Raw genomic sequence first — 17,844 nt, 5'->3', positions numbered from 1 at the left:
TCTGTAGGTCACTTCACTGCACCAGCTGCCCAGGAATGGCAATCCTCCCTCCCTGAGCATCCCAGTGAGCAAGTGAGGTTCCAACAAAAGACCAAAGCCACCAAAAACACAGCAGATGTGAAATGCCTTCACTTCAGTCAATTTTGTAAATTGCTTCTCCTTCAGTGGCCCGGGTAAATATCTTTCTTTTTATGTTGAAAAATTATTAACTGTGTTGTGAGTTGCCATGGATGCGGCACTTGGTTTATTGCAGACTGTGCCTCTTACTGTGCTGGACCTCATTCTGGGCACTCTCCTGGGCTTATAAATATTGGGTAAATTGGCCCACTTTTTCTTGAAAGGCACAGGCAAAATCACCACTAATTTAAAGGTGTAGGCTCAGGCCCATTATATTATGTTACTTTTTTTATAACATCTATCACCTCTCTTCTGACAGCCCCCTATTCTGCCTAGCAAGTCAGGTTTCCACTCAGGTGCAAATAAATCTAAAAAAAAAAAAACAATAAAAGAAAAAGACAAACCTTTCCCTCTATAAGCCAGGAGGCTGTTTATTCCAACCCTGGGAATGGTTTTGCTTGGGACTCCATGGCAAGTGCTCTCATGAGCACACAAAAAACTGTAGAAACTGTAGAGAACTGCCTCTGCATTGCAGCAAGGTATTTGAAGAAATCAAAGTGATCTGCATATAGTATGTTGTTTAGCTGCAGTAGTTTTCCAGCCGGCCACAGTGTCAGGGACTAAGTGGATGGTGCTGACAGATAAACGTTTGAGAATTGCTTGGACTGACTATAGCTGCAATTACTGTAATGAGATGAAATTTGTCTTTGGCCTTCTCAGAAGTTATTTCCAAAAAAATGGATAGTGATAGGGTCTAAATCTTCAAAGCCAGTTGGCAATATTGCAAAAAATACTATGGAAATTTCCTTGCACTCAGTTGTTTGTTCTTCCTCTGCTCTAAACCATTATCTTTCTTTTCAGAGGAAGGAATACTGCAGAGGCACAGACTTCGATATAAATAATATTTTCTCTACAGTTAAATCTTTAGCATTTCTTCAGTGATTATAAAAAAACCACAAAACTCAACAACAAACAAACAAGATTCTCAACATTTAAGGGCCACTTTTGAATTTGAATTTTCTGACCTCTGATGCTAACCATCAGATTTTAATCATTCTCTTTATCCGTCTGTTTAATTCAAGTCATGCAAGGGCATCCTGGATGGCCATAGAGCAGAGTCTCACCAGAGCAGGACCTACACTGCAAGATGCTCTACACTCATAGAGCCTGGGGCAGCTTTCCTGCAGGCTTGCTCCTTTGTATTTTGTAAAGTGGTTTGTGATACTTGATGTGGTAAAAACTTCCAAGTAAATTTCCTTGTTTTCTCAAAATCTTTGAAGTTGTCTGCAATTGGTGCCCCTACTCCCGTTTAAATGACTTGCATGTAAAATGAGATATCTAAAGCAGAGAACAGGGATAATATAGTAACCTGTCCAAAGTTGCTTTAAATAGTATTCTTTTAAAAGCTATCCAGCATTATTATTAGTTATTCTATGCTGACAACTTTCACTCATTTTAAACAAAGAGAAGAGAATATGAAATTTCAATTCTCCTCCCTTAGGACTTGTTACATCCCCCTCACTCACCCCAATGTTGGTAACCCTGATTCAAGACAAGATAAGTAAAGAGAGAATTAGATCCACAGCTACCTTCCCTGAATGGACAAACAACCCAGCTCCTAGCTGGCCTGGTCAGAAGGAGAAACACTTTGGTTTGCCAGGCTGATTAAACTGCTTTCTCTTTCCTCCCTGCTTCCTGTACCCATTTTATACTCTCAGCCCAAAGTGTACCTGTGTGTCCCAAGGCTCAGCCCCAGTCTCAGCTGGCACAAAGAAATAAGGGGGGATGAGATAAAAGTTGGCTGAGAGGACTAGAGATAAGAATACATTGTATGCAGAGCCAGCGCACAATTCTCAAAGGACCTACAGAGGTTAGGGTATAGGTTTGTCTTTTGTCTGCAGCCACCCAGGTTGTGGCCTTGCTTCACAATATTGCCCTGCTAAAATGGTCACTGTCCTGTTACTGGGATATTTATATTTCATCTAAGTAAATGCCAACAAGTATCTATGCCCTGTCCCATCCTGTGCCCTGCAGAGTGTCTCAGGTCCAGCAGGATGCCCTTCACAAGAGTCAGGACAGGAGTACGGGCCTCATGGCTTCATGCAATTAGAGACTTAACCCTTCAGGTCCCCCTAACTCTTCTGTTGCCCCCCCAGACATGATGCCCTTGCAAAGGTACATTTCCGACTGGAAGCCAGTTCTCTGGGACAGAGAGAAATTGAGCGACTGGTACTCAGGTCTGCTCCCTGCTTCTTGGCCTGCTCATGCAATAATAAATCATCTTGCAAACTGAGAGCTTTTTATCCTCTACTGACGGAAGTTTTTCAATAGTTGTAGAAAATAAGGGCAGAGGGGAAGCAAATTCTGGAAGAGAACAGCAACAGCACACAAAGGACGTTCTCAGTATTAGTGGACTGTACGGGACGCAAGGTGATTGGAAATAATGTAGGGCAAGTGCCACTTGATGAAAAATGGTATGGGTTTGACTTTAAATAAGATTTCATAAATCCTGGCTTTGAGAAGCAAGAGAAGAGGAGGAGAATGAATCATTCCAAGCAATTTCAGAGTAGTTTACATAGTCTGACACTTTATGTCAAGCCACCCAGCTCTCTTATTTTTAGTACAACAAGAGATGTGTCCGAAATGTGAGGATTAAAGGTAATACTTCTCAGCATTTGCAGTTCTTACAATAGAGATTTTTGGCTCAACTGTCAACAAAGATTTGAAGAGATTGGAAGAAAAATTTTTTTCCAAGTTTCAGGTTGCATTGTGTTTCAAAGCTTTGATTCAGGAATGTTTTGGCAAATCAAAACCAGAAGTATTTGAATGGTGAGAACAACAAAGGAAACAAAGGCTTCAACCTGGTGAGAGGTTTGCTGTTATTAGGTAAAATGCTTTATCATAGTTGAGGCAAGCATATGAAGTCCAGGGTAAAGAAGCAACTAGCAATACACTGTTATTCTTATTTCATAATTAAGCTATACAACGGCTACAGTTAATAACACTGAATTTTTGGAAGAATAGAAGAATTTTAATAAGTAATATCATTTTGTTAGATACAATTTAATTTTAGTTTTTTAAAGATTCAGGTGCTTCAATTCTTATCACTTTTTCCTGCATTTACTAGTATTTGGAGGGGGGTTTCAAATATATCAGGTAATATTTATTTTTTCATCAGTAAGCAAATATCATGTCTGATATCTATGACTGTTATATCTATGAGGGGAAAATATTTTACCTGTAAAAATGAGAAATCTGTATGCAAAGACTAATTTTAGGAGAAAGAACTTTTGCTTCTTTCCCACAGACTGTACATGGGCTTGTTTTTTCCATGGTTTGTTTGGTGTTTTGTATTGCTCTGATGGATGATTTTTGACAGCGTAAAATAAAGGCTGGTGTTCCTGACGTTAAGGCAATTTGTGTCAGCCAAAGATTCTGCCTCGTGGCGTTCTCTGTTCCACTTGCTGTGCCAAGGTGGCACAGCACAAGTACAGTCCCCAGCACTTGCCTTGGGGCAGTGTAAAAGGTGCTTCCACCCTTTCAAGCTTTTCCCAAGCACCCGTATTTATGTTAGCCATGGAAAGCCAGGCTGCTCTTGCACCACTGCAGGGAGCAGTGCAAGCGCAGGGCAGCAGCTGCCCTGGAGCCCATGAGCCCAAAGGACTGGCTTTCCTCTCCATGTTACACTAGAGAAGGTGACACCATGGGGCAAAATAATCTCGTGGTGTTTCTTGAGAAAACAATCAAAAAGGTGATTGTTTCCTGTAAGGCTTTCATTCAAATAATTCTGCAGCAATTTCAAGTAAAACCAAAGCCACTCTAATACTGACTTGATTAGATGATTTCACTTCAACGAAACTATACCCTTACCGAGCACATGTGTCAGAGCTGCTTATGTTCATGCCCACAAAGTGAAGAAAAAGCTCAAATTAATTGAAGCTAATGCATTACAAGTTGAACAAATGCATGTGTTAAATAAGAGAGAAAAACAAAAGCAGGGGAAGCTACTTTAAATTCCAGTTTCTGGTTTTGTCTGGGAGTCACAGGATCTTGTACATTCATATGTCTGAAAGAGCGGAGACCTCTTTTCCACAGTATTTTGGCTTTGGATGGTTAATAAAGGGGAGGGATTATTTTGTTTTGGGGGGAGAAATCTATTTTTTGGCATTCCGTGACACACGGGAGATTTTAGCAAGAATTTGCCCATTAAAAGCCAATAGACATGAGAATCTTTCTAGCACACAGAGGAAAGGTAGATGAAATAAACATATTCTTCACTCATTATTCATCCATTTTTAGACACTTGAAACAGGCAGGACTGGACTCATATGGGGTGCTGTGCAGCAGGTAAAAAAAAATCAAATATTTTAAGAATATCTATTTTTTTCTTTTTTTAAAAATTAACTTCTTCCAGGGCAGTTTTTCAGCAGAACACTGGAACTCTCAAATGCTTTCTCTGCCAAGCTGCTTTCCATCTGGGTGGCCCCTGGGATTCATGAGGAGAAGCCATAAGCAGAAGGAGCTGCTTCCTTCTCTGACACCAAGCACAGGCATCAGTAGCACCATCATCCACCTCTAGCACCTCTTCCCTTGACGTGCCACACTGTCCAACAGCTTGCTCACCTCAATGTTTCACTTTGATTAATCCCATTCAAAACTGAATGAGCTGTGCTGAGGATGCATTTCTCTGGGGACATCTCCTACAAGGCAGCATAGAAAAATTTGTGCTAAAATTGACTCCCTGCTTTTTTACACTGCCCCAAGGCTACCCCAGCAAACTTCTCGCAGAGAAGCAATAGCTAGCTTTAGTTTCACACTGTAAAATTCTCCCCTTTGGTAAGTGACAGCACAGCCCTCATATTCTTACAGATACTTCATCTGGTGGAGAACTCTAGAACCAAAACAATAATTGTGCCTTAGGGATACAAGGGCATCATATGGGGCCCAGAGGAGTTTCATGGTCTCTGTCAAGTGGTAAATGATACACATGTGGACAGTGCTGCCTGCTCTGAGGGACACATCAGCTCCACCTGACCTGGAGGCCAGAACCTGTTTGCTGAAGCAATTGCAGTTAGCAAGGCAGCTTAAACAGTAGGAGACACATCGTATGATAATAACAGTTATTACTGTAATTATGAGTAGTTTTTCTCCAGCTAAGCAATGAGAATTGAAATTATTTCTGTCCTTCAGCATTTACTCTGAGAGGTTTGGTACATTTGACAGCAAGAATCTATTCTTTGTTTACCAGTCAAAACATATTGAGAATGTCAATATTTAAAACCAATTTTGTAAAACAAGCATGATATGTCCAAACCTGAAGTAGAAGTATTTTATGGAGTGCTTGTAGTCTGAATTCCTGAAACTGAATCTGCTGGCTTCTTTTGCTGCCCCACAAGATGACTCTACTATAAACATAAGGCTTGACCAATAAAAAGCAGCAGGGCGTATTCCTTGTCACTATATATAGGAAAGCCCATGGACTAGCAATCCTGTGGCTGGGGCTTGGCATGCTGAAATAAGTCAGGATAATACAAGGCTATGGTTCCCTCAGTAACTACATTTCAGTCACAGTACATGTATACAATAAGACATAAAAATTACCATGGCATACCGCGATACAAAATGCTATGTGTGCCCAAGGGCCTCTGAGTTATGATTTTTGCAGGAGTTAATTTGGTGCTGTTAGTGGAGTGATTCTGTTAAAGATGCAGTCAAGGTAACATTTTATGTTTAATTTCCCCGTTGCCATTCTCTTTGGCCTTCTCAGCTGTAAGAAAAAATCAATGGTGCATAAATCTCTGCTCATCTAACTGGGTAGTAACACTGGGAGATGCACAGTGGGAAGGGCACAGACATGACTGTATCTACTTCAAACTTCTCAGGCTTGATAATGTGCTGTCTTAAGGATTTCTGTTTCCTTTCCAGATGCTTAACCACAACCAGTAGAAAGGAACCAACAGAGACTTATGTCTCAAATAGAGACAAGTTACTTATTCACCAGATCTAATAATGGTCTTTTCTTTTGTTATTTGACCATATCACCTTCAAACAGTTTCCCTCCAGATCTCTTCACTCTCTAGCTAAATATTTTCCATACACTAATACTGAAATGCTCTTCAGGTACTGTTATTCGTGATATGGCTTAACAAAGTGTTCCCTCTAGGGGTTTCTGTTGGGAAGAAGAAAACCTAACAATAAAGCAAGAGGAAAGTAATACAACAAGCATTATAGTCCCACATTTGGGATGCCACAGACTGGTTTCTCACTAAGTGGCAGGACCCTTCTTATTATTCCCTCCCTCCTCCCCACTTGACTGTAACTCCAAGTGAGCAGAATCAGGAAAACCAAGCATTGTTTGTGAGAATGTTTATCAGTGGCCTTAGAAGTCTTTCTTAATTTAGCCCTTCCGATTAGCTATTTTATACACGACAGACGTACCCGCAGTAGTGACCCAGACATGAGCACATTTCTCAAAAAAGCAAGTTTCATTAGCAGAGACACAACAGATGTGCTGTGAAATTTAGATGTTGAAAAGCAACCCGGATTTGTTGGTAAAGCTCGTGTTTCCCAGTGATAGAAGGGGATAGCAAACCTCCTCTCTGCACTGCACAATCCTTCATCTGTCGCTGACCCTGACGGCTGGTGTTCTACATATTGCATTTCATGTGCTGAGCCAAACAGCAGTGGGTATGAGTGACTCACAGTACTCCCATGCAGTAGCTGAAGCCCAGAGATTTCATAAAACTGAAGATGGAAGCCTGTCTTTTCGTGGACTTCACCTGGGAGAAAATATTGTGGCCTAGTTAAACAGCTGCAGCTATATTTTCCCACGTGATTGTAAAGAAGCATGAGGTTTTGTTTCCAAAAAGGAGCAAGTTCACAGAGATCTACTGGGAGCTGCAAGCACTTGATGTCTTTGGAAAGTAGGTCATTACTATGTTTGTGCCTAATTTGAGGTAGCCAAATCTCTAGCACTGCTCTGATTGCCACAGAAAATAGTGTGCAGCAGAGAGGTGAGATTTTTTGAGAATACAAACTAGGTATCCAGACTTATTGTACTTTCCACTGAATACTGATAGAAAGACTGAACTGCCTGACTTTTATTTTTCTATTAATCTATTTATACATTCCTCTTAGAGAAGTGCCTAAGCATCACTGCATCCATATTTGAGGAGATTATCTTTATTGTGTTTCTACTTTGGACACTATCAGAGCCACAGAGAGGGGGAACATTTGTTTTCGTAATGAGAATTTTATTACTTCTTTACTCTCCTCTGTGCCTCTCCTAGCAAATCTTACTCTTGTTATATGAGGTGGCAGGCCACAGGTGATGCAGCACTTTCTCCATGGCTTCACCCTCAGCTCTCCTTCTCAGAAGAAACATTCCTCTGCAACCACAGTCAGCTCCTGCCTGCTCAGCTTCAGGGATTCCTATTATGCAGCAAAATCAAGGCAGTGATTTACGTGAAGGACAGAAAGTCCAGAAAGATCTTTCCATCTGGTGGTAGAGCATTTGGAACCAGAGCCTCCAAGTGAACAGGGGAGAAGGGGGAGGAAGATTGTGAATATTTAGCCATGGGTCCATACCCACCTGTGTGTGAGATGAAGAAGTGCACCCTCCTTAACTCTCCACTTGCAGAATGTCTGCACTGGAGCCAGAGAACAAGGTGGACTACTGGCAGCTCTGATGGCCTTTCATCCACCCCAGGCCAGCAGAAATTCCTGCAATATGCTGGGTAGGTCACTTCAAACAGCTCCATCCCAAGTTACAGAAGCACATGGAACACTGTAACAAAGTAAGGCCTTTTCTCAAGATAATGGAGGTACTTTCCCTGTCATGGGGAAAGCATGATCACAGTGTGAAGAAGCTGCTCCCCTGCCCACTGTGCTCAGTGGAAGCCCAGGTGAGGCATTCAATAGTCTATGGGGTTAAAGGGCTGTGAATTATCTGCATCCAGACAGATGAGCTCTGCAATCCAGCCTCACTAATACCCTCAACAGCAGGTGTGTGAACCCAATCAGAGAGTTTGTGCACCTCATTTGCTCATGAGCAATGATGGAAGACAGGCTGGGAGGCAGCAGACCGAAGAGTTCACCTTTGCCATCGGTTTCTAATGCTGCACTGGCAGCTTGTGTTTGCTTTAAGCTGATGTAGCTGCCATACCGACTGGTAGAACTCTGTGTATTTGCACTATTTTGGAATGGGAAATTGTTTAGGAACAAATAAATCCAATGCCCTGTGGGACTTCATACAGTGGTATTTTTCCGTAGTAAATTATATTTTGCTCACTGGAATCTGAGCCAAGAAAAAAATGGTTAGCACCAACTTCATTTATCACTGAATATACCGCCAAAAGCTAAAAGTAGCCAACCAACACAAGTTTAAAAATACTGTAAGATGCAAAATTGCCTATTTCATACAGGTTACTTGGTGGGAAGTGTTCCCTCTGGGTCCCTGGAGATGTGTAAAACTAGTGAATGAGCATGAGGCAGTGCCAAATGAAGGATGGGGACCCACAGGAGAAGCCAACAACCTGAGCAAAAAGACAATTGATAGGTAGCTCTCCAAGCCATCAGGGCACAACCACATAAAACAGGAAGATGCTTGCTAGAAAATCCTGGCACAATGTCAAATGCTCCCCACTGTGTGACACTTTCCCCACTTGCCTATCCATCCATCACTCTGTCTCCAGGCACGTTCCATGTATAATTTTTATTTTGCCTGCAATTCACCCGTCCAACCCTCAGTGACCAGCCACCAGTGACACTGACCTAAATGGGACAGACAGGTGGATTATTATAGAAGAAGCTGATTTTGGAGGCCCAAAGCAAATATTCATCCTGGAATTCAGAAGCATTGTGGAAAGGTGTGTTGAGATGGGACTGGAAGCACTGTGTGTATCTCCATACAGTAGCCAGTCACTTCTCCAGTAGCCTGCAGCAGGCAGAATGCTGGCAGTCCTGAAGCGAGTCAGGTGAAAGACAGTTGAGTGATCTCTGCTTCACAGTGTGGCTGATAGAGCTGTGGGTATAAACCTTCAAATCAGAGACTTGGCTTGTGTCAGCCTTCCAACACATAAGAGAAAAAGAGTTCAAGGACATAGGAGACAAAATCAGTGAAAGCAACATATTATTCAAGAGCTCACTGCAGCTAGAAGAAAACGGAGAGAGCTGTTTGCTGTCACCCCTCATTAAAATGCAAAGCAATGTCTTTGTGCACTCTGTAAACACGACTATTTCTTCTTTTCTGCTTCTGATCTTCTAACAAATATAAAGCATAGGTATATCAGCTTCCAGAGGGGATACAATCAATGCAAAGAATTTTTTCCAAGAAAGCAAAAAAAAAAATATCTTCAGCATATGTCTTTATGTAGGGATGTTGGGATGCAAAAAGGGGGGAATTCAGCTGAAGCACTTATCCTGCCCATTTCAGAGAATTCCATGGCTTAAAAATTGCCTGAGCACTCTGCAAAAGAGCCCTAACAGGATTCTGCATGATATTTATTCACCAGTAAACACCCAGCAGCAGAGTCTTCAGGTAACTTTACTGCTGTTTTAATCTTTCTTGAAAAGCTTTTTTTCTTCAGTTAAGAAATGTTCCAGCAGAAAATGTTCCTCCAGGAACACTGCCCACTCTTACCACTCTGCCTTCAGCAAGTCTAACCTGCAGTTTGCAATGGGTGATGTCCACCACTGTCACTGCAGGTTTAGTACAACACACCTTTTGATCTGCTTCTCTAATGATGCCCCATGCAGGGTCTTCATTTCCTTTGGTCCCACATTTTTTCCCACCTTCTGCTCTGGGTGCTGCTCTGCTGTGCTTTGATCACCTTACTCGTATTTTCCTCCAGGTTTGCAGCAGTTTTAATGAGAACGTCCTTTGTAAACTCTGAGAGCCATGGACACTCCCACCACTCTTAGAAAGACAGCTGAAAGATTGAGCCTGCTTTGGAAAATGTAGTGTCACCTTCTACTTTCAGCATCAGTGACACCATTTAGGAACAGAGCATGACATGTGTCCAACCAAGTGGAAGTGGGATGGAGCAAAAATGAGAAATTAATGTAACACATATGGCTTCATTTTCCCTGTAAATCATGTTCATTTTAGGCCATAATGATTTATTCTAAAAGCACATTTAACTCCAATTTCGTTCTATGTAAAAGAACAGCTGGGGGAAATCCACAAAGCTGTACTTTCTTGCATAAATAAGAATGGTTGCATTCATATCCGGATATTTTTTTCCTTTTTCTCCTCTCTGTCCATCCTTAGGTATTTCATTTTTATACTCAAAATAAAATAAATCCACAAATAATTTATGGCCTGAATTTATGTGGTGTTATTTGGGGAAGAGGGGCGAGTTTTCAAATTAGCAGGTAGCTGTTGCTGTGCAAGAGCAACTTTTCTGCTCTTTCTCATCCTCTTCCTCTTGTGCTGTATTTGTACAGGAATACCACTGTTGGTACAGGGTCTACATTGTTTTGAGTTCTGCTTGTGGAGAACACACGGATCAGTGGAGGGAGAGGGATTACGTGTATTCCCACAGCTGTGCTGGCACGAGTGGAGATGCTGGTCCATCAACATGGGAGCCACCAAAACAAAGGCAAACAAGGCTGTATTGTTTCAATTCTGTTGAGGAAAACAAGTGAGTATGTTTTCTTTTCCACTTGTGAAGCAGTAGAAAAACAGTATGACCACAGTTTTGTTATATCCAGTAGGAGAAATCAGCAACTTAAGGAATTTATAGGAAAAGAAAAATCTCCTCTTGAAAAATTAGGACCACTCCGAATACTCTAAGGCTTCCTATTGCTTTTATTCCTGTTTGCCAGGCTTGCTTCCCCAGCCCACTGCCTCCAGCCAAAGCAGGGGCTGTCAGCAATTGCCTTTTCCACACTGGGCAGAGCCGAGGATGAATTGCTGGCCCAGCACAGGAGCTGCTCTCAGCCAGCAGCCCACTCTGACTCTTTCCAGCAAATAATTTTACAGCCCTGGAAATTACTCTGGACTGGCAAATGATATTATTTTTATGGGCCATTGCCTCATTGCAGCACTTTGCTCCATCCACTTTAGCATAATATGTCCTTTTATGCACTATTTTACCACCCTGTTATCTCAGCTCCTTACAGAAGCATCCTGCCAAAATGCTGTCTCCTACCATGTGGGCAGTGTGACTTGAGAGCACTGTGCATTAGCCTCTGCACAGCTCACCAGGGCTCAGCAGGCCAAAGACCATCTTTGCCCAAGGCAGGGACTGTTCATTGGCTTCTCTCTGCAAGGGCTTTGCCTCCCCCATGTACATTTACACCCCTGCCCAGTAAATATCAGCACTACATTTTTGGTTAAAGCCTTGCGCCACCTCTGGTGGTCCCCTCAGATTCTCCTTCCACCCAGGGCAGACTGAAGCCTTATTCTCACAATAGAAAGGAGAGAGGGAGGATAGCTGGATTTGGTACAGCAGGCAGTGCTGTTGTCACCTGTAGGGCTCAGGGACATGAACTGAAACTTGCTCTTCTCTTCAGTATAGCAGGAGTCCTAGTAAAATATCTGTACTGTATAAGTGGCCTTGCCCCAATCCTAGTTGTTCTAAATGGGCTGCAGCTGTGATGTCCTTAACTGGGTGGCAGCTGTGGCTAATGAAGATAACTGGGATAAAAGGGGGTGGGTTGGCTGGTTAGGGAGAGCCTTGGAGGAGCCCTGATGAAGAAGTAGGAACAACAGTGCTGTGAAGAGCTGCTTGTGAGAAACCACCCAGAAGGTATGGGACTCTAGAAATATGATAATAACAACATGAATGCAACACTTCAGGAAGAGAATTCTGAAACCCAAAAGAAGCTTTCTTAATTTGCCTCACTTCTTTATAGAGACATAAGTTCTTGAGAGCATGAACAATATTATATAGCTGAAAACTGCCCAGCTTAGCAGGGCACCCCCCATTCTGGAGCTAAGAAACCTCACATACATATTATATATACCTGGCCTAGTCACACAGTTTAAAAATTAAATTCAGATATCTTTAGGCCTATTTGAAAATTTGTCACTGAGAAAAGCAGGAACTCAGAGAAGAGGAAAATTTATTTCTAAAATAGAGGGTCTACCTTTGCTAATTTCATAAGGTGTAAAAATTAAACATCCCTCTGACTGTCTCCTGCTCTAGCCATAGATCTAAGACTGTAGGACAGGGACCCCCACTGTGGCTGTTCATTAGCCACACTTCCAGAGCTATGCCAGGCCTTATCCTCCTGAAAAATGCATGGGTATATCTGGTAATTATTTCCAAAAGTCCACAAGCAAATTAGAAATACAAAAGTTCTATTTTAGGAGACCAGGATTTTTTCCCAGAAGTTTGTCTGTTAATCTGAAAGAGTCAACATTTCAGAAGTGTAAAGGTAAAAGACAATGTTGGATGTTTTTTAAACTAGAAATTGAAACCAATAAAAATTCCCCTGGATTTATTGATAGTCTAGCCATGGACCAGAGTTCAGGAGGTGAGAGCTCACTTCTGTATACTAATTGATCACTTGTTATAATGAGCCTTCTAATTAGTCAGAGGTCTTTCTGCATGTTTTTACCTCGCATTTTCAGACCTGGCCCTGCTGGCTTTTGCCTCCATCTGCTTCCTCAGCATGACTTGATCTCAATTTCAATCTGTTTCTCTTTGTTATCTCTCTTATCCTCTTCATCTCTTTCACTATTCTCCTCATAACTATCCATCTTCACCTGCTCTTCCCACTCTAATTTCCCAAACTGCAGGAAATGGGCTGTTCTTGGGCTGCCTCTGCTGCTGCCTGGCCATCTTGAGGCATGTCTTGCTGCCAGCTTTACAGGGTACCACAAAAGGATGTTTTCTATGCAGACAAAAAATGTCACTTCAGTTCATAAGCTCCAGGTTTCAGACAATTACAGGAGTTGGTAAATATATCGTGGGCACAAACAGGTTTTAAAAAATGATCTGTCAGGGGGAAACAAAACCCAAGGTGGGCATTCTAGCCAGAGGCTCTTTTGAAGAAAGCAAAGTTAGATTCTAGCATGGCAGATTCTGCTGTGCACCATGGTGGTACTGACATCACCAGGACAAGTCACTGAGAAACAAATGCCATAGAGCATTTCCTTGTACCAGAAAATTTCTCATAGATTAGTTTTTTATATATATAAAACCAAAACTTACTTTTTTTTTTTTTGTACAGCTGTGCAATGCACATATTTTTCATAAAAGAAAGGTCAGTAAAATAGAAGTAATAATGATTTTTTGTTGTTGTGGATTTCCACTAGCATTTTTCATTTTGGCTTTCTGGACTGTGAGATTCCTATTACAAATGTTTGTGTTCCTTGCCCAACTTCCAGCCCCAGCAACTTGTCTCTTTTTCAAAATGATGTGCAGGTGGATTGCCCTGGAGCTGCTCACCTTGATCCATTGGTAAAACCAGAGAATATTCTAGAATTCTTTGTAGGGGGATACAGTATGGGTAAATGAAGGTGGTATAGAATGTAATCTTATCCCCTAAAGAGTTGCAGCTGAACCAATTACTAAAGATTAGGAGCAGGCCTGATGGTAACAGGCCACACCTGTAGCCAGTAAGAGGAGTGTTATAAAATAGTGGACTGGTGGGAACTGGAGTCAGTTGGCTGCTGCGAGCACAAGGAAGACTCAGTGCCTGGAGGAGCTGCCTACAAGGAGGTATGGAACTCTAGCAATATGGAACCTTTGCAATATAATGACAATAGAACTCTTGCACTATAATGACAGCAATTCTTCACAAATTAGGGAGCCCTGGTGTGTTTCTCTACCTGTCCCACTCCATCTTACACAGGAAACCAGCACCATGCTTTTCCCTAATTCACTTCTGGTTTGAGTAGATGGAGGAGACATACAGGAAGTACTCAAGGCTAAGAGCAAATTAAATCTGTCTGAAAAAGTCATCTTTTTCAAACCATCAGAAACAAAAGGCTGGTCACCAAATGCTTTGCCTTGTGTAGCCTGCAAGCACTGATGTGCAGCTGTCCCCCGGGCTGTGTCTTTGCACATGTTTATGGCCAGATAAGAATGGTGACGGTGCCCTCTTCAAAACCAGCTTTGCTATCCCCAGAGTTCCATTCTGATACTGTAACCTGGAAAATTAGGTGGCTGCTTCCACTCCTCTGGGCCAGGTGTAGCCCAGTGGAGGCGGGAGGACTTTACAGCCTCGTTCCTCAGCCGTGGCTGGCAGCAGTCTCAGAGCTAAGCAATGAATTTTTGAAGGGAACACCATACCTTCCTAAGAGGCTGATATTCAGAACATGTACAGCTGAAGGCTAGAAAGCCTGAAGTTCATTACTAGTTAGGAAAGGATTTGGGGATTATTGTTTGAGGGATTTTAGCTTTTTTTCTTTTTGCTCTTGGAAAAAGTAATGTGTGCAAACAATAAGGAAAGTACAGAGATTAATTCAGTATTCAAAGTCTTCTATTTGTGAAGTTTTTTTATATGGAATTTGAAATATTCAATTCATTTACTAGTGGAAAACGTTAAAATAAAAAAAATGTATAATTATCAATCTTGAGTACTAAGGGAATTATCCTGTGTTTTCCTGTCCCTTGTGTATTCCATTTGCGCCATTCATATTTGTTTACAAACTTCCTTAGCCATCAGAAATGAAAATTGTTAGGAATCCAAGACTCTCTTTCCTGTCAAACATCTGCATAGGGCTTTGTTCAGCTTCAAAGCTAAAGCCAACTGCGTTTAACATCTGAATTTGCCTCTGAAGCAGCAGCAACAGCAACTGACAGTAATAAAGCCCTACAGGAAATAAACTCAGAGTAGAGCATATGTGAGCCAGGTCTTGGGTAGATCTAGCTTAAAAGCTAGGATAAAAGGCAAAGCCAAGAGGACTTTGCATCAGCAGGTTAAAGCGTGGTTGCCAATTGATTGTTGGAATTAAAGGATCTTAGAGAGCTGCTCTATTCATCCCCCTCACACAGTCACACAGAGACTGCTAGGCTTTAAGTCAGCCAAGGGTCTTATATTTCTAGCTATTTTGGTGCATTCTGAAATTGTTTCTATTCTTAATTCTCTGTAGTCATTAAATTACAACCAGCTGTGTCCTGTCACTGACTTTTTTGGCAAACTCATTTTAAAATACAGCGCTTGCAGTTTGTAGATGTTTGGTTATCTGAAACCTGAATAATAAAACAGCATATAACAGAGCAGAGGGCAACCCATGATCTAGTCCTGTAGTATTTTGCAGTTAATATGAAATGCAGTCAAAATGTAGAAGGGTCTGGATACTGAGGAAAACTGATAATGAAAGAGGTTTAAGGCATAAAGGAAATTAAAGCACAAACTGGCTTTGCTTAAGTGAACAGGAGAGCTGTTTTGACATGTCATTAAACATTTCCCATATGGCTTCAACTAGAGTTTATTTGAAACCTTCAAAACCTTTTCCTTGTGTGCAAAATGACCCCTTACAACAAAGGAGACATTAAAAAAAAAACCACCATAAACCATTTGGCCATTAAAGCCATTTTAATTAAACAATTGGACTGGCCTGTGTGTCTCCCAGGTGGGCAAGTCTGGGATGCTGCTTTTAAAGAGCAGCTGCTGGCAGAGGTGTATTTGCTGCAGGGAGGAGGTGAGATTAACCCCCCTGCCCAGACCTACCCCTGGGCTTCAGGGGAGCTCTCTCAGCTCTGACCACATGAATCTGCTTTCTGGTATGCGGTACATGACCACATGAAGATAAAGATTTTTAAAAATAACATCCGATGCTGAGGCTGTCAAAGTGTTTGTGCACAGAGCTGGGGCTGCTATGCAGGAGCATGATTTTCTAGCAGTTGGGAGCTCTGTGCTTTTTGAAGGTATGGCTCAGAAAGGGTATGGCATGCTTAACAATCAAAACCAAAGAGCTGCCTTTGAAAGTCGGGAGCCCACATATGTGAAGATCCTAAAGTCTGACTATTTCCTTTCTTTTTCAAGACCAAGTTTCCACCCAAAGTTCAGGCTGCAGGACATTGTTATTTGCTGTGTGTCACCGTATGGCTCCCTGGGCAGTGGAAACCATAGTGGGAGCTGTGTACAGTCCAGATATTGGCTGGCACCTATCAGAAATAACCAAGAGTAGAAGGAAAAAAAATTAAAAAGGAGGGGGGCAATAAAACAAAACAAATTTTAAAACACAAGAAATTGGGGTGCTTCTGCAAATGAGTAACCAAAGAAAGAAGAATTTCCTACAAAGAGATATCTGTAATGAGTAAACAAGTAGGTTGCCCTTTTTCCCAAGTGACCATCTGCCTTGCAGGGGAATTGCAGCCTTAATTAGCCCTTGAAAAGCACCCAGCTTTGCTGAGGAGAGGTGTTCCCAAAGGCCAGGGGAATGTGAAGGGAGCTCTTTTGCTGTAGGCTTGCCAAGATCCATCCGTGCTGTTCAAGGGTGCTGTGGGCTGGCGTTTCAAAGGTCTTTCCTTTCCACTGCTGTGTGCTTGAAGTCAGGGCTTTCTATTTGAGGAACAAAGAGCTAAATCCACTACAGACAAAAACCCAAGGGGAGGGGGAGTGGTTTCTACCACTTTGCAAAGAAAATAGATTTTTTTTTTTTTTTTAATGTATAGAGTGCAAAAGGACTCAGAGGACTGCTGCTACTTTGCTGTAAAAATACTGATCCTATGTGGCTTTTGACAGACATTAGTGTTTGCCTCCATACATGTGTCAGAGGCAGGTTGACATGCTCAGGGCTCTTTCACAGAGGTCATTACTGCAGCACTTTTTGGGATCCAAGTTGATTTGATTGCCCAGCACTGCTGAATAACACCTGGCAAACAATAATTTAGTTTCCTTTTTTTTCTTTTTTTTGTCTTTCTTTTTGAGTTATTCCATGCAAAAATATATGGCCCACTGAAGAGCAGGGAATGTTCTGAATCCCAGTGGGATAGCAAGTAGAACAGATAATTTCTTCTTTTACAAATTGTCTAATTTTTGAGCAACTATTGCTGCCAAGCAGTTCAGCAAATAGACTGAGGCAGTTTGGGTTGGAAAAAAAAAAAAGACAGTGACTAAGATCCCCTGCATTCCTTGTTTTCAGAAAGAAAAAAAAGTGTGCTTCTTCAGAAAACAGAAGCTGAGGGAGGAGAAGCAGTGGTTTTGTGGTTTTTTGTTTGGTTTTATTTAAAGATTTTTAAATGTGGATGGGCTGCAGTCAAGGTGATGATAGTTTCTTCAAGGGGTGGTATAGCTCATGTTATAAACACACACTTAGCAGGAAGAAAAAACTGAAAAATCACAAGACCCTGAAAAAAAGAAGCTGAATTGTAAGGGAAAAGGAAAATACCTGCATTAGGTTCTAACCATAAAGCATCAGTTCTAATGAGTGGGTGAAACAGGAGCTATAAAACAACTGTATTGAGTGATAAATCAAATTGGCCATGACCGAGTCCTTTCCAGTGTCAGAGGCTTCCCTAATGTTGATACTCGCTGGGATTTTTTTTCTTTTGTGAGTCATGACTTGGCATGGTTTGCTCCTCGCTGCTCCACAGGCGCAGCGGCAGGAGAAGCATGTCCCTGGCTGCCCAGGCTCAGGGTGGGCTCGGGGCCAGGGGCAAGCGGGGCTCCCTGGCCAGCCTGTGGGCAGAGGGTCTCTGCCATAGGGAGGGAATGTTATCAGCAGCTGGGGCTCAGCTGGCTGGCCCCAAAGAGATGATGTCCCTCTCCCTTCTTTGCAGGCTTAGCCCAAGCTCCCTTGCTTTTAGTGGGGTGCTGAAGCCA

Source organism: Melospiza melodia, chromosome 1 (assembly GCF_035770615.1).
Source record: "Melospiza melodia melodia isolate bMelMel2 chromosome 1, bMelMel2.pri, whole genome shotgun sequence".
Taxonomy (NCBI): Eukaryota; Metazoa; Chordata; class Aves; order Passeriformes; family Passerellidae; genus Melospiza; species Melospiza melodia.
Note: the sequence above shows the minus strand (reverse complement) of the source record.